This window comes from Magallana gigas, chromosome 4 (assembly GCF_963853765.1).
Source record: "Magallana gigas chromosome 4, xbMagGiga1.1, whole genome shotgun sequence".
Taxonomy (NCBI): domain Eukaryota; kingdom Metazoa; phylum Mollusca; class Bivalvia; order Ostreida; family Ostreidae; genus Magallana; species Magallana gigas.
In genome coordinates this window covers 25,219,182-25,240,644 of record NC_088856.1, presented here as the reverse complement: position 1 = coordinate 25,240,644, position 21,463 = coordinate 25,219,182, and the positions used below count along the sequence as shown (strand labels likewise).

The window sequence follows — 21,463 nt, the reverse complement described above, 5'->3', positions numbered from 1 at the left end:
AATATTATTACGAATATTATTCTGAGTATCTTCTCTTCTATAATGCATTTCAAAATATTTCTCCTTTTTAAGAAATAAATGATCAAAATATTGGACTTCTAGCCCCTTTAAAATCCAGATTATGTAACATATCAGAAAACTCTTAACAAATATAGGTAGATAACTGGAAGATACACATTTTTGCTTCTTTAATACATTACAAAATATTTTTCATTAAAGAGATATAGATAAAAGACTTTAGACCCCTCTTGGCCCCTTATATGAGGGGTCAGCCCCTTTTGCTTGGTGTCAGTTGAAAGATCTTTTATAGATTAAATTTTGATGCTCTACATGTGTTAGCAAAATATTGATTAGAAGAAAGATATTCGTGATCAAATCTCAAATTTCGTAAAAATTGTCAAAAAAATTTAACATCAACATTTTCAGTTCCGGGCGAGCTTCAAGGATGATGACTTCTGGTCAAATCTAAAACAAGCAAGCAAATCTACCATAACCACTATATCTTGCATATAAATTTCAAGTCCCTAACTATAACAGTTTTTGAGGAGATGCGTGAACAATATCATGTTCCAAAATACATGAAAAAGGGAGATAATTCAGAAGCGGAAGTGAATTTTCAGACAGGAAGTAAGATGCAAAGAGATATTCACCTAAGACATCATCCCTGTAAAAATCATTAAAATCGATTGAGAAATGGCTGAGAAATTTAGGGTGACTACCAAGAAGAAAAATAATAATATAGAAGAATGAGAACGCGTAGAAAAACAGTAAGGTCTTCCGCTGAAGACGGAAGACCTTAATAATAAAGGACTGTTTTTGTCTAAATCTTAAAGGAAGAGTGTTTTTCAACTTGTACTTCAGTCCAACAACCCCTTTATTTTGAATATCTTAGTTAGAAAGTAAAAAAAAAAACAAATGGAGAGAAGGAAATAGAGAGAAAGAACAAATCTTGGCTCCACACGGCCTTTGCAGGTGTCATAACAGTATTTCATCAAAGGTTCGCGTCAAAACATGGCTGACGCGAAATAATTCCCGATTTTCTCTTTGAATTTGGGGCGTTTCCGCCCGGGACAGGAGCTGAATTTTTGTATGAGATGAAAAACAACGTGTAAGATGTCTCACTACTCAGGTTTGGTAACAGTGCGAGGCCATTTGAAATATTGATGCGTGTTTGTGTCTGGAGGGGGATGAAAAGGACCGAGCTTGATTTTCGTCGTAAATAAATCGAAAGTAGAATTTTGAGGTGTGGATCTCGGATTCGGTTAACGACAATTAGGGGAAGTCCTAAAACAATGACTGATGCATTTTACACATGTATTTCAGAGTAGAGATTTTTTTGTGTCGTTTACTATTATGTTTGACTATTTTATATCAACAGGATTGATAAAATTCTTATAAATGTAGAAATAACGAAATCAGTAACACGTAAATTTATTCATAAAAAAATTGATGACAGTAATTTTCACAGTTCTAACATTCATAATTAGTTCACACGGTATCGTAGATACAGACTAAACGGAAAACAAGAAATATACATGCAACAGAAATATTACGCGGCTGCTTACATCCCTTGCACTGTGTAAATTTTAAGTCCCCGTACAGGCTATACTCGCGGCTTGATATCGGAAATTTCTTCTTAATTGTTCAACCCGGTGCAAATTTGGCAGAAAAACAGAATGAGGTCCGAGGTACATTTACACAAAATTTCATGAAGATTGAGTGAAGGGCTCGGGAGTTAGAATTTTTTTCTACAGTACATGTCAAACACGAAAATTAAAACTCAAATGCCAAAAAGTTCATAACTCTGTTAATAATGAACGAATTGGTCTGGTAATTAGTGCGGTAATCTAGAATGGTACTAAGTTGAAATTAAAGGTCCGAGATCAAAGATCAAGTAAAATCGGGCCAGAAAAACTAAATGATTTTATGAAGGGTGGGGGGGGGGGCGGTGGTCGGTGACTTCTATATTAAACGGAAAATACTAAATTCCCAATATCACTAGAGTTTGAGATACATGCTTGACCCTTATTTTGCTATTTACCAGCTAAACATGATTTGGAAATAGAATGAAAAATCCTTTGATTTTAAACAGACTCTTTTCTTCAATTTCTATATCCTCTTTTTCTTTTACAAATAAATCAGAAATGTATTGGACTTCTCGCCCTTGTTTTGTTTCTGATATATGTACAAGAGCTTTGATTGAAACATTTAGATCCCTCTTATCATGTAATTTGAGGGGCTAGCCCCTTTTTCTTGATATCAATGAAAGGTCCCTTAATATTAAACACATTTTGTTCAACAAGTGTTTAGAAATTTGTGACTGTTTTTGAGATATTAGGGAATGATTGTTTTAGGGGCCGACTCTTTATCTCCTTATAAGGACCATTAAACGAAACTTTGGTGGTTGAATATTATTACGAATATTATTCTGAGTATCTTCTCTTCTATAATGCATTTCAAAATATTTCTCCTTTTTAAGAAATAAATGATCAAAATATTGGACTTCTAGCCCCTTTAAAATCCAGATTATGTAACATATCAGAAAACTCTTAACAAATATAGGTAGATAACTGGAAGATACACATTTTTGCTTCTTTAATACATTACAAAATATTTTTCATTAAAGAGATATAGATAAAAGACTTTAGACCCCTCTTGGCCCCTTATATGAGGGGTCAGCCCCTTTTGCTTGGTGTCAGTTGAAAGATCTTTTATAGATTAAATTTTGATGCTCTACATGTGTTAGCAAAATATTGATTAGAAGAAAGATATTCGTGATCAAATCTCAAATTTCGTAAAAATTGTCAAAAAAATTTAACATCAACATTTTCAGTTCCGGGCGAGCTTCAAGGATGATGACTTCTGGTCAAATCTAAAACAAGCAAGCAAATCTACCATAACCACTATATCTTGCATATAAATTTCAAGTCCCTAACTATAACAGTTTTTGAGGAGATGCGTGAACAATATCATGTTCCAAAATACATGAAAAAGGGAGATAATTCAGAAGCGGAAGTGAATTTTCAGACAGGAAGTAAGATGCAAAGAGATATTCACCTAAGACATCATCCCTGTAAAAATCATTAAAATCGATTGAGAAATGGCTGAGAAATTTAGGGTGACTACCAAGAAGAAAAATAATAATATAGAAGAATGAGAACGCGTAGAAAAACAGTAAGGTCTTCCGCTGAAGACGGAAGACCTTAATAATAAAGGACTGTTTTTGTCTAAATCTTAAAGGAAGAGTGTTTTTCAACTTGTACTTCAGTCCAACAACCCCTTTATTTTGAATATCTTAGTTAGAAAGTAAAAAAAAAAACAAATGGAGAGAAGGAAATAGAGAGAAAGAACAAATCTTGGCTCCACACGGCCTTTGCAGGTGTCATAACAGTATTTCATCAAAGGTTCGCGTCAAAACATGGCTGACGCGAAATAATTCCCGATTTTCTCTTTGAATTTGGGGCGTTTCCGCCCGGGACAGGAGCTGAATTTTTGTATGAGATGAAAAACAACGTGTAAGATGTCTCACTACTCAGGTTTGGTAACAGTGCGAGGTCATTTGAAATATTGATGCGTGTTTGTGTCTGGAGGGGGATGAAAAGGACCGAGCTTGATTTTCGTCGTAAATAAATCGAAAGTAGAATTTTGAGGTGTGGATCTCGGATTCGGTTAACGACAATTAGGGGAAGTCCTAAAACAATGACTGATGCATTTTACACATGTATTTCAGAGTAGAGATTTTTTTGTGTCGTTTACTATTATGTTTGACTATTTTATATCAACAGGATTGATAAAATTCTTATAAATGTAGAAATAACGAAATCAGTAACACGTAAATTTATTCATAAAAAAATTGATGACAGTAATTTTCACAGTTCTAACATTCATAATTAGTTCACACGGTATCGTAGATACAGACTAAACGGAAAACAAGAAATATACATGCAACAGAAATATTACGCGGCTGCTTACATCCCTTGCACTGTGTAAATTTTAAGTCCCCGTACAGGCTATACTCGCGGCTTGATATCGGAAATTTCTTCTTAATTGTTCAACCCGGTGCAAATTTGGCAGAAAAACAGAATGAGGTCCGAGGTACATTTACACAAAATTTCATGAAGATTGAGTGAAGGGCTCGGGAGTTAGAATTTTTTTCTACAGTACATGTCAAACACGAAAATTAAAACTCAAATGCCAAAAAGTTCATAACTCTGTTAATAATGAACGAATTGGTCTGGTAATTAGTGCGGTAATCTAGAATGGTACTAAGTTGAAATTAAAGGTCCGAGATCAAAGATCAAGTAAAATCGGGCCAGAAAAACTAAATGATTTTATGAAGGGTGGGGGGGGGGGCGGTGGTCGGTGACTTCTATATTAAACGGAAAATACTAAATTCCCAATATCACTAGAGTTTGAGATACATGCTTGACCCTTATTTTGCTATTTACCAGCTAAACATGATTTGGAAATAGAATGAAAAATCCTTTGATTTTAAACAGACTCTTTTCTTCAATTTCTATATCCTCTTTTTCTTTTACAAATAAATCAGAAATGTATTGGACTTCTCGCCCTTGTTTTGTTTCTGATATATGTACAAGAGCTTTGATTGAAACATTTAGATCCCTCTTATCATGTAATTTGAGGGGCTAGCCCCTTTTTCTTGATATCAATGAAAGGTCCCTTAATATTAAACACATTTTGTTCAACAAGTGTTTAGAAATTTGTGACTGTTTTTGAGATATTAGGGAATGATTGTTTTAGGGGCCGACTCTTTATCTCCTTATAAGGACCATTAAACGAAACTTTGGTGGTTGAATATTATTACGAATATTATTCTGAGTATCTTCTCTTCTATAATGCATTTCAAAATATTTCTCCTTTTTAAGAAATAAATGATCAAAATATTGGACTTCTAGCCCCTTTAAAATCCAGATTATGTAACATATCAGAAAACTCTTAACAAATATAGGTAGATAACTGGAAGATACACATTTTTGCTTCTTTAATACATTACAAAATATTTTTCATTAAAGAGATATAGATAAAAGACTTTAGACCCCTCTTGGCCCCTTATATGAGGGGTCAGCCCCTTTTGCTTGGTGTCAGTTGAAAGATCTTTTATAGATTAAATTTTGATGCTCTACATGTGTTAGCAAAATATTGATTAGAAGAAAGATATTCGTGATCAAATCTCAAATTTCGTAAAAATTGTCAAAAAAATTTAACATCAACATTTTCAGTTCCGGGCGAGCTTCAAGGATGATGACTTCTGGTCAAATCTAAAACAAGCAAGCAAATCTACCATAACCACTATATCTTGCATATAAATTTCAAGTCCCTAACTATAACAGTTTTTGAGGAGATGCGTGAACAATATCATGTTCCAAAATACATGAAAAAGGGAGATAATTCAGAAGCGGAAGTGAATTTTCAGACAGGAAGTAAGATGCAAAGAGATATTCACCTAAGACATCATCCCTGTAAAAATCATTAAAATCGATTGAGAAATGGCTGAGAAATTTAGGGTGACTACCAAGAAGAAAAATAATAATATAGAAGAATGAGAACGCGTAGAAAAACAGTAAGGTCTTCCGCTGAAGACGGAAGACCTTAATAATAAAGGACTGTTTTTGTCTAAATCTTAAAGGAAGAGTGTTTTTCAACTTGTACTTCAGTCCAACAACCCCTTTATTTTGAATATCTTAGTTAGAAAGTAAAAAAAAAAACAAATGGAGAGAAGGAAATAGAGAGAAAGAACAAATCTTGGCTCCACACGGCCTTTGCAGGTGTCATAACAGTATTTCATCAAAGGTTCGCGTCAAAACATGGCTGACGCGAAATAATTCCCGATTTTCTCTTTGAATTTGGGGCGTTTCCGCCCGGGACAGGAGCTGAATTTTTGTATGAGATGAAAAACAACGTGTAAGATGTCTCACTACTCAGGTTTGGTAACAGTGCGAGGTCATTTGAAATATTGATGCGTGTTTGTGTCTGGAGGGGGATGAAAAGGACCGAGCTTGATTTTCGTCGTAAATAAATCGAAAGTAGAATTTTGAGGTGTGGATCTCGGATTCGGTTAACGACAATTAGGGGAAGTCCTAAAACAATGACTGATGCATTTTACACATGTATTTCAGAGTAGAGATTTTTTTGTGTCGTTTACTATTATGTTTGACTATTTTATATCAACAGGATTGATAAAATTCTTATAAATGTAGAAATAACGAAATCAGTAACACGTAAATTTATTCATAAAAAAATTGATGACAGTAATTTTCACAGTTCTAACATTCATAATTAGTTCACACGGTATCGTAGATACAGACTAAACGGAAAACAAGAAATATACATGCAACAGAAATATTACGCGGCTGCTTACATCCCTTGCACTGTGTAAATTTTAAGTCCCCGTACAGGCTATACTCGCGGCTTGATATCGGAAATTTCTTCTTAATTGTTCAACCCGGTGCAAATTTGGCAGAAAAACAGAATGAGGTCCGAGGTACATTTACACAAAATTTCATGAAGATTGAGTGAAGGGCTCGGGAGTTAGAATTTTTTTCTACAGTACATGTCAAACACGAAAATTAAAACTCAAATGCCAAAAAGTTCATAACTCTGTTAATAATGAACGAATTGGTCTGGTAATTAGTGCGGTAATCTAGAATGGTACTAAGTTGAAATTAAAGGTCCGAGATCAAAGATCAAGTAAAATCGGGCCAGAAAAACTAAATGATTTTATGAAGGGTGGGGGGGGGGCGGTGGTCGGTGACTTCTATATTAAACGGAAAATACTAAATTCCCAATATCACTAGAGTTTGAGATACATGCTTGACCCTTATTTTGCTATTTACCAGCTAAACATGATTTGGAAATAGAATGAAAAATCCTTTGATTTTAAACAGACTCTTTTCTTCAATTTCTATATCCTCTTTTTCTTTTACAAATAAATCAGAAATGTATTGGACTTCTCGCCCTTGTTTTGTTTCTGATATATGTACAAGAGCTTTGATTGAAACATTTAGATCCCTCTTATCATGTAATTTGAGGGGCTAGCCCCTTTTTCTTGATATCAATGAAAGGTCCCTTAATATTAAACACATTTTGTTCAACAAGTGTTTAGAAATTTGTGACTGTTTTTGAGATATTAGGGAATGATTGTTTTAGGGGCCGACTCTTTATCTCCTTATAAGGACCATTAAACGAAACTTTGGTGGTTGAATATTATTACGAATATTATTCTGAGTATCTTCTCTTCTATAATGCATTTCAAAATATTTCTCCTTTTTAAGAAATAAATGATCAAAATATTGGACTTCTAGCCCCTTTAAAATCCAGATTATGTAACATATCAGAAAACTCTTAACAAATATAGGTAGATAACTGGAAGATACACATTTTTGCTTCTTTAATACATTACAAAATATTTTTCATTAAAGAGATATAGATAAAAGACTTTAGACCCCTCTTGGCCCCTTATATGAGGGGTCAGCCCCTTTTGCTTGGTGTCAGTTGAAAGATCTTTTATAGATTAAATTTTGATGCTCTACATGTGTTAGCAAAATATTGATTAGAAGAAAGATATTCGTGATCAAATCTCAAATTTCGTAAAAATTGTCAAAAAAATTTAACATCAACATTTTCAGTTCCGGGCGAGCTTCAAGGATGATGACTTCTGGTCAAATCTAAAACAAGCAAGCAAATCTACCATAACCACTATATCTTGCATATAAATTTCAAGTCCCTAACTATAACAGTTTTTGAGGAGATGCGTGAACAATATCATGTTCCAAAATACATGAAAAAGGGAGATAATTCAGAAGCGGAAGTGAATTTTCAGACAGGAAGTAAGATGCAAAGAGATATTCACCTAAGACATCATCCCTGTAAAAATCATTAAAATCGATTGAGAAATGGCTGAGAAATTTAGGGTGACTACCAAGAAGAAAAATAATAATATAGAAGAATGAGAACGCGTAGAAAAACAGTAAGGTCTTCCGCTGAAGACGGAAGACCTTAATAATAAAGGACTGTTTTTGTCTAAATCTTAAAGGAAGAGTGTTTTTCAACTTGTACTTCAGTCCAACAACCCCTTTATTTTGAATATCTTAGTTAGAAAGTAAAAAAAAAAACAAATGGAGAGAAGGAAATAGAGAGAAAGAACAAATCTTGGCTCCACACGGCCTTTGCAGGTGTCATAACAGTATTTCATCAAAGGTTCGCGTCAAAACATGGCTGACGCGAAATAATTCCCGATTTTCTCTTTGAATTTGGGGCGTTTCCGCCCGGGACAGGAGCTGAATTTTTGTATGAGATGAAAAACAACGTGTAAGATGTCTCACTACTCAGGTTTGGTAACAGTGCGAGGTCATTTGAAATATTGATGCGTGTTTGTGTCTGGAGGGGGATGAAAAGGACCGAGCTTGATTTTCGTCGTAAATAAATCGAAAGTAGAATTTTGAGGTGTGGATCTCGGATTCGGTTAACGACAATTAGGGGAAGTCCTAAAACAATGACTGATGCATTTTACACATGTATTTCAGAGTAGAGATTTTTTTGTGTCGTTTACTATTATGTTTGACTATTTTATATCAACAGGATTGATAAAATTCTTATAAATGTAGAAATAACGAAATCAGTAACACGTAAATTTATTCATAAAAAAATTGATGACAGTAATTTTCACAGTTCTAACATTCATAATTAGTTCACACGGTATCGTAGATACAGACTAAACGGAAAACAAGAAATATACATGCAACAGAAATATTACGCGGCTGCTTACATCCCTTGCACTGTGTAAATTTTAAGTCCCCGTACAGGCTATACTCGCGGCTTGATATCGGAAATTTCTTCTTAATTGTTCAACCCGGTGCAAATTTGGCAGAAAAACAGAATGAGGTCCGAGGTACATTTACACAAAATTTCATGAAGATTGAGTGAAGGGCTCGGGAGTTAGAATTTTTTTCTACAGTACATGTCAAACACGAAAATTAAAACTCAAATGCCAAAAAGTTCATAACTCTGTTAATAATGAACGAATTGGTCTGGTAATTAGTGCGGTAATCTAGAATGGTACTAAGTTGAAATTAAAGGTCCGAGATCAAAGATCAAGTAAAATCGGGCCAGAAAAACTAAATGATTTTATGAAGGGTGGGGGGGGGGGGGGCGGTGGTCGGTGACTTCTATATTAAACGGAAAATACTAAATTCCCAATATCACTAGAGTTTGAGATACATGCTTGACCCTTATTTTGCTATTTACCAGCTAAACATGATTTGGAAATAGAATGAAAAATCCTTTGATTTTAAACAGACTCTTTTCTTCAATTTCTATATCCTCTTTTTCTTTTACAAATAAATCAGAAATGTATTGGACTTCTCGCCCTTGTTTTGTTTCTGATATATGTACAAGAGCTTTGATTGAAACATTTAGATCCCTCTTATCATGTAATTTGAGGGGCTAGCCCCTTTTTCTTGATATCAATGAAAGGTCCCTTAATATTAAACAAATTTTGTTCAACAAGTGTTTAGAAATTTGTGACTGTTTTTGAGATATTAGGGAATGATTGTTTTAGGGGCCGACTCTTTATCTCCTTATAAGGACCATTAAACGAAACTTTGGTGGTTGAATATTATTACGAATATTATTCTGAGTATCTTCTCTTCTATAATGCATTTCAAAATATTTCTCCTTTTTAAGAAATAAATGATCAAAATATTGGACTTCTAGCCCCTTTAAAATCCAGATTATGTAACATATCAGAAAACTCTTAACAAATATAGGTAGATAACTGGAAGATACACATTTTTGCTTCTTTAATACATTACAAAATATTTTTCATTAAAGAGATATAGATAAAAGACTTTAGACCCCTCTTGGCCCCTTATATGAGGGGTCAGCCCCTTTTGCTTGGTGTCAGTTGAAAGATCTTTTATAGATTAAATTTTGATGCTCTACATGTGTTAGCAAAATATTGATTAGAAGAAAGATATTCGTGATCAAATCTCAAATTTCGTAAAAATTGTCAAAAAAATTTAACATCAACATTTTCAGTTCCGGGCGAGCTTCAAGGATGATGACTTCTGGTCAAATCTAAAACAAGCAAGCAAATCTACCATAACCACTATATCTTGCATATAAATTTCAAGTCCCTAACTATAACAGTTTTTGAGGAGATGCGTGAACAATATCATGTTCCAAAATACATGAAAAAGGGAGATAATTCAGAAGCGGAAGTGAATTTTCAGACAGGAAGTAAGATGCAAAGAGATATTCACCTAAGACATCATCCCTGTAAAAATCATTAAAATCGATTGAGAAATGGCTGAGAAATTTAGGGTGACTACCAAGAAGAAAAATAATAATATAGAAGAATGAGAACGCGTAGAAAAACAGTAAGGTCTTCCGCTGAAGACGGAAGACCTTAATAATAAGAAACAGTACGAAAACAATAAGGTCTTCCGTTGGAAACGGAAGACCTTAATAAGAAATCGTACGAAAACTATAAGGTCTTCCGTTGGAAACGGAAGACCTTAATGACGCAAGCGTCAAATGGGCCGCAAAAAATTTAACTGTTGTATGAATCATCATTTGTTGTTTACATAAAAACACAACACAAAGGAGAAAATAACGTATTTTTTGTACTAATTTTTATGGTAAATTGTAATATACTTTCAGCAACTTGTTTTGAAGTTTGACATTTTACTAACTAATTTATAAGTAATTTTACTTATTAAGAATCGAGTTCATTACTTTAAGCATTTCTAACGGTAATTGTATGATTATTGCCATAGTATGAAGTAATGGAGAACACATTGATTTGTACATTATTCTAATACAAAGTTTAACTCATCATTTTCCTCTTGGAGATTATGTAATTCAAACTATTTTGATTTTTTGTTGCATTGTATTGAATTTTAAAACTATATGCATTAGTTTAAATGATTTCAAGGGACCACATGATAAAATAGAAATGGATTATTTTAAAGGTACATATAAGATCATGCTCAGCTGATAGAATCTGCACAATTTTAAAGGTAAAAAAATAAACTGGATAATTTTTTTCCTAAATGGAATTTTAAATCTTATCTCTATTTCAGTTTCCGACGTTAATCATAGTAATTTATTTGCATGAGGTTCTCAAAAGAATTAAAAATAAATCATGTAAGTTCAAATTCAATTCAATTCAAATTTTCAGTTCTTTCATATTTTTGAGTAAATAATTGATATGGATGTCAGCTATACAGTAGAGATTTAAAATAAGATTTTTCTGATTTTAATGCAAAAATACAAAGGTTCGAAAAACTTAATTTATCAATTGCTATTCAGATTTCTTTCAATGTAAATCAACGAATCTGCAGGCAGGAATTTAGAGTAGTGCTTCTGTTTAAAGAGGCATGGTCACGTTTTTGGTCAAATTCTATTTTTCTGTTTTTATTATTGACAATGCTTTAAAATGCATTTCTAAACATCAAATAAAATTGAGAGTCGTTCGTAGAGTTGCAAGCAAGATGCAGGGCTCACAATTCTTTGTGATGTAAACAAGGCTCGTGCCCTGTTTTTGTTTACTTAGGTTCAATTTACCCGTAAAAAATCTTTTTCCAGCTCATTTGGCTATCTTTTTATCTATTATAGGCATAGATAAGCAATTCCTAACGTAGATGAGCAATTCCTAACGTTTAACACATTCGTTTTAGGTTTAATCCTGAAGTTTTTACTTCAACGTTCAAAATGTAAACAAACGCATTGTTAACATAGCGAAGAATTTCAAGCTCTGTAACTTGTTTATAACTCAACTAATGACACTTAAATTACGGTTGCCTGTTAAAAATGCCGTTCTGAAGCATTGTAAATATTAAAATCGGAAAATTAATTTTTGACCATTATCGTGACCATGACCCTTTAAAGGAATATTTATCATATAGGGTTCTTTATCGTGCCAGCTCCTACAGAAACTTTGAGTTAAAAAGCCTGTGTCTGTAAAACTCATTTTAGGTGGTCAATTATTTTTATTTTTTTTATTTTAATTCACATTAAGTATATCACAGGGAATGGGACCTAACATTTTAATTTTCATAAGAAATCATGCATTGAATACTGTCCGATGCATGGTTAATTTGTGTCCGATCCATGGCAAAATGAATATATGGAGCAAAAATGACTTTGACACTAATTGAAATAAAATTATGAAACCTATGGTTGTGCCTATTTTAGTCAAATTTTGTTTCAAAACTTATTTCTTTTTATTACAGGTGGAAAGTGAATTTTCGATTAGCCTATTCACAATCAAATGCACAACATTGAATCAAATAATGCTGTTGTGTATAATTTTCGTAACTACATTTTCAATTATGGCGTATTTGAAGTCATTTTACGATGCATATACTGCTATTTTTTGACAATGTGACTGTCAAATCTGAATGATAATAATGTTCATTAGTTCCACTTCAGGGATATATGAAACACCACATGAGCGCATGCACACTCACCCTATTCTAATTATTCAACCATGACCGTATTTGTTAATCAAGAGGAAAGCTATCAATGTGACAACAAACCGGGTTTTCTATTGTGTGAACAGTATCTATCATCCATGTCAACATTGAATTGATGAACACTACCTACCTATCACGAAAAATAGGGGTACCCTATATGCAATACTTTGCCAAAAATGACTAAGTGCAACAGCTGGTATTTTTTTCATCATTCATCAGTAATCAAAACCCTAACAATATGCACACCTCTAATATATGTCCAATTAATCTGCTAAAGAACAACTTCCTATATTGAAAACTGTAGGAGGAGTTATAGTTTTCTGTACAATAGAGGTACCCTTTTGGCAGCCGCATGCCCGCCCGCCCACTATTTCCAAATTTTCAATAACCGGATTTTTCCTTCGGAAAAACCGGTTAAAAACGTGGAACGCAAGTTCGAAATGTTTCTCGGGATGTGGTTTTTAAAGCGACCCAATTTAATTGGTTTCCTAGCTTTAGTTGTTTATGAAAAACATAAAACCAATTAAGTATGGATTCTTTGAATAGTAAAATAAAACCTAACTTTTGTGCTCTACACTCTATGAAATGGTATTTTGGTGTTAGCCAATCCCATTTTAATAGTTTTTTCATATAATCATATATTCAGAATTTTTTTTACACTCATAAAGAAGATTCATAATGAGAAAATCATTCACAGTAAAGGAATCATTAGATATTCATTCATAAATGTTATAGCTTTAGTGTGCAAGTTTAAATGATTTAAAAAAGTAACTTTTTTTTTCTTGCAGCTCATTAAAGTTACGTTGCAAATATAAGCCAAATAATGAAGCTGTATTATGAAATTTTTAAAATGTACGCACATTTACTCTAACTATCGGATATCAATGATAGTAAAACTAGTATATTGACAAGTCTAAAACATGTTTAATGAAATTACATATTCCTGTTTACAATGACCATTTGGCGGATATGATTAACAGATATCAGTGTAAAAACGCTAAAAATACTATCAATATATGGCATCTTAGATGTACGTATAACTATATTGATCACAAATCTGAAAATGTATAAATAAATATCTTCCTGCATACAATGAGATTTAGGCTGGTGTGGTTGACATATATCAGTGTCAACGCAAAATAAATGCTAACTACTATCAACCATGCAAATTAGAAAAGTCGTACTAAAACGAAATTGATAGTATTCATACTTGTTCATGAAAAAAAAAATTAATAGTTCACCCAAAGCACTAGTTTAAAATCTTATCTTTCACAATTTGATGCAAAATGTTTGTTTAAATATGAACATATTTTCAAAGACGTTGTAACATGTGGACTCTTTTTTCACATTTTCAGAAAAGAAACGGAGTGGCGGTATTTTCCATCTTTGCTATCTCTGTTTTAAACACGTTGTAAAAATTAAAACAAAGTCCACTCCCTGCAATCCTGTTTGCAATGTGTCTACTAGCTATCTTCTCAGAAGTCAACTATTCTAAGAAGGGCAAGTTCTTACGTACTTCTAAACTATTAGAGTGGCTATTAATTGCATTTTAATATTTGAAAGACGGAGACAAATACTTTGGATCTCTTAAATCCACACCTACATAGGTCACTAGTTTCTGTATATGTAATGTAAACAACCTCTGGTGCATCATGAGCCTTATAAGGTTCACACACATAGTGATAGTACAAATTTAATTCTCTAAGTAAAATGAACCGACTTTTGAATCAAAAGATTTGAACAACTGATTTTTGTCAACAAACCTTGCAACACAGTTACCAATTTCTTGTGTTTCATCACAATTCTGCAGAGAGTTTAGAAAAATTTGGCATTATGGCCAAAAAAAAAAATTAAAAATAAAAAAAAAATATGGCAACAATTGACATTATGTCCAACTAAAACAACTTTTGACTGGAATCTTGTGAAGAATTTCAAAAGAGCATCAACAGCAGCCACCAAGTGTACAGCGTCCACTTCTTCACCATCACGAAACATTTTCCCATCAAAACTCTTAATCCAATGCCTTCAGTAGCTTTGTTTTACTGACTCTTCAGCAAAACATGTTCTTGAAATTATAACAATTAAAATGTACATCTATTCGAAAGATCATCCAGACAATAAAATAAAATTCGATATGGGACATAATTTTAGTAAACACGCAGTACAAACCTAGTCCTGTTGTTTCAAGGTCAGAGTAGACGTGTTGGTAAAAGTTTTCAATTGGCTGGGAGGACGTTATACACAAAGCTTAAGGTGGTAGTTTTTCACCTATACCAGTATGTGGTCTGCGAGGCGATTTCAGAGCAATAGGTAGGACCTTCTGAAAACTCCTCTTCCGCTGTTATTTGCTTTCTATGAATCAAAAGATTTCTACTGTATATGCATTTAGGTATGATCAGATCACTTAATATTAAGAGTCTACTCTATTTGTAATCTGTAAATCATATAAATATCAGCATTTAATATTATTTCACTGTCATCAAAAGTCTGGACACTGGTTGGCATGCATTAGCATACTTTTAGCAATCTCTATTTCAAAATAAAATCCAATACATTAACATTATGGTAATGGTAAGGTATTTCATTCAAACCTCTCTGCTTTAAGGTGCAGTATTTTTGGTGATTTCTTTTTTCCTTCTATTTTTTCTGTCCTTAAGAACACTTAGCCTCCTTGTATCCTCCTTGTATATAGGGGAAACGCCAATCTTCTTGTTGACCTATCGAGAATAACAAAGACTTGAAATCTATCCGTCCCATTTATCGATTGGCCATAATCTACAGCTACCTAAGAAAAATCACGGACTGCACGAAATTATAATGATGATGTCAGTCTCAAATTTTCATAGGAGACGATTTGCCTGTTTTTTTTTTATCTAACGTACTGATGTACATGAATTAGCAGTAATTTAGTTAATTTAACAAACTTATGACAAATAATATAAATGATTAATTTGTTATCAAGACAGATGTAAATTTAAACAATAAAATGCTTTCCTTCACAATTCATGCGGGTTATGAAGGTACATTGTAGCGATCATTGCCGATAAAATTATCATTACCTACTGACGCGGGTTGTATGTATTTCTAATGCAATGTAGCCACCCTCGTATCCCGCATGAATCACCAAAGGAAGTATTTTATTATTTAAATAGATGTAATGCATTCCCAACATCCCGTACAAATAAGTTGGTCCTTTTCCGGCTGGACTAACTGTGACTATACTTAAGAGTTTCAAAGGACGTGAAAAACGCTTAACATGTTAGACGGATTCCATCTTATTCATAACCGGATCTAAATCTGTTCAATCTAAAACGCATTAAGATTTATATGTACCAGTCATAAGAGGTTAAATATACACAAAAAATTGGATGATGAAAGGTCAGAAGTATGGTCAAGGCCTGATGTTGCTATATCCAGACTAGTCAATATTTCAATGAGCTTGTCTATATCTTACATTGTACGTACTGATCTGCATCATCGATATCCAAAGGAGATACCACGATTGCTTTACCAAAGATGACAAAAACTTTAAAAAATTGATTTCATACCCCAAAGGGCGATTGAAGAAGCTACCGCACCAGAGAAAGTGAGTATTACAATGATAATGTAAAGGTTTTAACAAAAAAATGATCTATTTTGATATATTTAACGGTTTATAATTTAAGATATCTTCATTCCATGTAATTATATGTAGAATGCGTGGTTATCCAAAAAACCTATTTTTTGTACGTTTTGTGTATAGTTCTCTTATTGTTTAATTTTTTTTTTTACATAAAAACAGAGATATTATATCATTTTTTTTTTTAAAAACAATTACCCTATCAATTTTAAACCTCTCAGTATTCAATATGATGTAGATCTTTCTAAGACTTTTAGAATGAATTATGACAAATAAGTAAGTTTAAAAATCAAATATGTTATGAAACAGTACTAGTGGACACATAGAAACTTACATGTAACCTTAACAGGAACAGTCACTTTAATAAAATCACTTAATATAACACGGCTAAATCATCTATTTATCTTTTTTCCAATCCCGGAAATTAGCGTTTTAAACAATTTCTTATTTAATTTTCTATGGAGTTCAAATGTCAATAAAATATAATAAAAAAAACTTTCAACCCAGAAATATTCATTTGTAGGATTTAAAATGATTATATTATATATAGAGTGCTCTATAAAAGCTTTAATATCCATTGGATAAGGTAAAATTGTTAATTATATTAATGACTTCAAAAAATATGTTACTTCAAAGACAATTGATCTTGACACTGACAAACTAATAAACGCTGGGCCTGCAAACTCAGAAATGTTAAAATTTGCACACAGAAAACCAATTCTAGGGAGATATTAATGTTTATCAGGAAACTCAAGATAGACTAGAAGTTATTGGTTAGAATCAATATGTATGTCAACCTTAACGGTGGAACAAAAATTCTAGAATTGATATCCAAAATGATTTTTAAAAAAATAAATTGTGGTAAAAAAAGGGTTCACGTATGTTCTTGATCTGATCTTTAAAATGAACATAACAATCCGTTTTTATCAATCAGTTACCTTTAAAAGTTATTTAGCATATAAACAAACATGTAACTCACAACGGTTTAAGAATGACAATATTAACAAACTTTATGAGGAACAATTTATGTAGCAATTATAGCTTACTCAAAAGACCCATGATTCCTAGCAACATTCAGATCTTTCTACAAGCAAAAAAAAAACCAAAAAAAAAAATATATTTCAAAACACACAAGTAAAAAAACAAAGGGGTAAAGATAATTGTTGTTAGATATTTTAAAATTTTGAAATTAGTGCATTCCTTGTATAATAGGACATTAAACTGCAGTGGTTCCAACACAAAATAAATCACTACATGTATATTCTATCTACCAATAGTCTTGTATACAAAATAGGTATAATAGATACAAACACAGGCACTCGTTCTAAAGAAGAGGAAGAAGCAATTTACATGTATTATTAGATATAGAAATGCATGCTTCATTGTTGGTTTTTTGTCACATGGTTTGTCTTATTGTTTGCTGCTTTTTTAATGGCTTTTTCAAAAATAATAAAAAATGAATAAATTAAAAAAAACCTATCTTTTCGGTTTACCACTAATCCAAAAGTCCTATCTCCGCCGTCTATATGCCCTACCCGACGTCACCTCAACCTCCGTACCCTTATATGTTTATCACACAACGCGTTCACTTACTCCGACGCGCCGTGGTCAGTTTTTACCCACATGTACTTTAAGCAAATTTAATGTAAAATATTATTATGATAATGGTTAAAACCATACATGTTATTTGCGCAAATCACTTACAGTATTGTTACCTGTGTTTATTCTATCTATACAGTTTCAAGTTTACACGGAGTCTCACTTTGCTGACGCCATTGAGAGTGTTCAGGTGATGACATGCACTATACGGTAAGAGAATTATTTTCATATTCTTGAATAACTATTCAGTTGTATTTTATTCAATACATATTATTTCACATAACCTTGATGTGAAATGATAAAATTGTCTAATATACGGAACACTTTAGAAAATGGTGTAAGCATTTTTAAGATGACTTTGTAGTGTTTGTCAATTTAAACTTGAATACATATGTAGTATATGTAGTATACGTTTGTATATGTAGTATATTATTATATATTATCAAAACGGATTTGATGAGTTTTTTCCGATAGCGTCGCGTTACGTCTGTCAGCTACATCACGCAAAAACAATAAGATGAGCGACACAAAATGGGCGTGTCTTATGCTACATGTATAATCGAAAAACGGTATTTGCTGCGCTGCGTAGTGAAACATAGCATCAGTGCTACATGAAAAAATAGTGGTATAAAAATGTTGTTTTAAAGTGTACAAATTGAAAATGATATAAGTAATTTTAAAGGAATCATTCTTTAAATTTTATGAGATGATAATTTCGGTCGTAGCGTGGTCAAATCTATCATAAAGCCCTTTAGCCTGGTTCCGGCCTACATGTACCCATAATGCTACTGTGCGGAGCATTATGGGTAGGCCGGAACCAGGATAAAAGCCCTTGGACTTTATTGGATTTGACCACACCCCGATAAAAAGGAATAACTCTTTATTCCTTAAAAATACATAAAACGAAACGAGCACATGCAATACAGAGTTGGAGAGAGAGAGAGAGAGAGAGAGAGAGAGAGAGAGAGAGAGAGAGAGAGAGAGTTTTGCATATAATTAAAACACAAGGGAAGAGTAGATGTTTTTGGAAAATAAACTGCCCTGTGAAATCTATAACCTCTGGGTTTGCGTAAGCGTGCATAGATACATGTAACTCTGCCTAAGAAAACGAGTTGACCAATCATAAAGTTTTAACACCGGCGTTTTGCTTTGTTTTGTTTATGTGTGACGCAACAGTCAGAGCTGTTCCTGACGCCTTCGGAAAAACATCACCAAATTCGTTTTGATATTATAATGAACTTCTTGTACGTACTAGAAGCTTTAAATAGGCGTCAACTCTAGAAAAGTTTCAATGTAATGTTTTGACTGATCTTTGTTGAATCAGATCACACCGATGAGCAAGCTAGATGAACTGTATATCCGGTTATTTTCGCGATTATCTAATTTTCGCTTTTTTTCGCGATGTCTTTTAAATTGCAAATGTTTGGATACGCAGAAATTATATTCTGGATTATTTTCGATAAGAAACTTTTAAAATTGCAAAAGATGACTTGCGCAAATTAAAATGCTACACATTCTCCCCATTTTCGCAAATTTTGTGACACGCGAAAAAAACCGGATATACGGTTTTTATCAATAGTTATAAAGTGACAAATCAAGGTCTAGTATATAATATAAATTATCCTATAAATTTATTTTTCGAAGTGTTTTGAAATTATTTCACCGGGGAACAACGAAGTCTATATATAGACAATGGGATGAAGTAATGTCAAACATCGAAGATTTTACGAATATTTAAGAATCTATCTATCTATCTATCTATCTATCTATCTATCTATCTATCTATCTATCTATCTATCTATCTATCTATCTAGTATCTATCTAGTTTTAAATTTTGATCCTCTTTACAGGTCTAAAATTTTCGAAGCGGAACGTACCTATCAACGTTTAAAACACTAGTTCGAAGAAGACTTCCATTTGCAATGAAACTGTTTGACTATTGGCAGACTATATCTTATTTGGCTATTCTTTGTATTATTTTCGTATTCCTATGGTCAACACAAAATGATACGGATCACAAAAACTACATATATGCGAACTCAAGCCAACCCGAGAAAATAAAATCTTATCAAACTCACAAACAAAGTTACATATATTCGAATTCAAGCCAACCCGTGAAAACAAAATCTAATCGAACTCAGAGACAAAGCTACATAAACTCGAACTCAAGCCAACCCGAGAAAATAAAATCTAATCGAACCCAGAAACAAAGCTACATATATTCGAACTCAAGCCAACCCGTGAAAACAAAATTTAATCGAACTCAGAAACAAAGCTACATAAAGTCGAACTCAAGCCAACCCGAGAAAATAAAATCTAATCGAACTCAGAAACAAAGCTACATAAAGTCGAACTCAAGCCAACCCGAGAAAATAAAATCTAATCGAACTCAGAAACAAAGCTTAGCCTACATAAACTCGAACTCGAGCCAACTCGAGAAAATAAAATCTAATCGAACTCAAATTTTTTTTCGCATTGCATGGTACGAGCAGAATTCTGAAGTTCTATTTGGTATATCAAAATATGATCCGACTAAATGCAACATTCCCAATTGTCTCGTAGAGAAAAACACTTCGTTGGCAGACATCATTGTATTACGTCACAGTTATCTCCCTTATCATAAAACCATCGAAAAAACTAAAGGACAAATGTGGGTATTGCATACTAACGAGAGCCCGTACCATACCTTTCGACCCCCCAAACAATGGGCCGATAAAATTGATTTATCTGCTTCCTACATGGAGACATCAGATTTCTTTGTGCCATTGTATGGAAGACTTTTGCATAATAAAACATACCCCTTACAGAATTATACCGGAGTTTTAGCCAATAAAACCAAAGATGCTGTGTGGGTGTCGAGTCACTGCAGCACACCATCTAAAAGAGAAAATCTGGTAAAAGAGCTTAGCAAACACCTTACGGTTGAAAAATACGGAAAATGTGGAACGAAAAAGTGTGGCAAACAATATGACGATTACACAAAGTGCAAAGCAATATTTGAAAAGGACTACAAGTTTTTCTTTGCGTTTGAAAACTCAATTTGTGATGATTATACTACTGAAAAATTGTATTCACTTTATCGCGATCATTCACCCATAATTCCTGTCATAAACGGTCCGCGAGACGTTAATAAGTATCTCCCCAACGGAACATTCATCAACAGTCGAGAATTCTCTTCACCAGAGAAATTGGCAGAAAAACTAAAAGAAATTGGATCCGATGAATCTAAGTATATCCGTTATTTACAAGAAAAGGATAAATATTTCCTTCCCTCTGATTTCGTTGAAAGAGCAGTCTACAAGTTCCAGTGTGATTTATGTAAATATTTGGATGGACTAAACAATGGCAGTCTCCAAAGGAAGCCTATTGCTTGGAGGAAGCTTTTCGATACCAGTGGGCTGTGTATACCAGGAAAATGAATAGCATTTGTTGAAGATTTTTTTGTTTTGTTTTGTTTTGCTGAATTGAAAATATATATCTTGTGTAAACATGATTTGTGTTCAAGTTTACTCAAATTGACACATGCTGATACATGTGATTAAAGGCGGAGCTCCAATATAGTTAATTTCACTGTGTTTTATGTATATCTAATTGTACGCTATGGGCATGTAAAAGTCAATGCGAGAATTATTGCAATATTTTGCTTATAATATTCATATATCTATGCAATGTGTATAGTTCCGATCTTCTCAAATCGCCGTTTAACTGTATTTCACATATATCTCAAACGATCGTGTAGTGCGCAACC

General features: G+C 33.0%; 2 long non-coding RNA genes across 2 annotated transcripts in view; both read left to right on the top strand.

Annotated features, from left to right (window-relative positions):
- Positions 1 to 21,463, top strand: part of LOC105330985 (uncharacterized) — a 101,632-nt gene that overhangs the window by 70,955 nt on the left and 9,214 nt on the right. The gene's annotated exons all lie outside the window — the stretch shown is intronic.
- On the top strand, positions 15,725 to 20,604 carry LOC136274585 (uncharacterized). Its single transcript, XR_010713023.1, has 3 exons — positions 15,725 to 16,083; positions 17,855 to 17,925; positions 19,566 to 20,604. It is a non-coding gene; the product is annotated as an uncharacterized lncRNA (long non-coding RNA).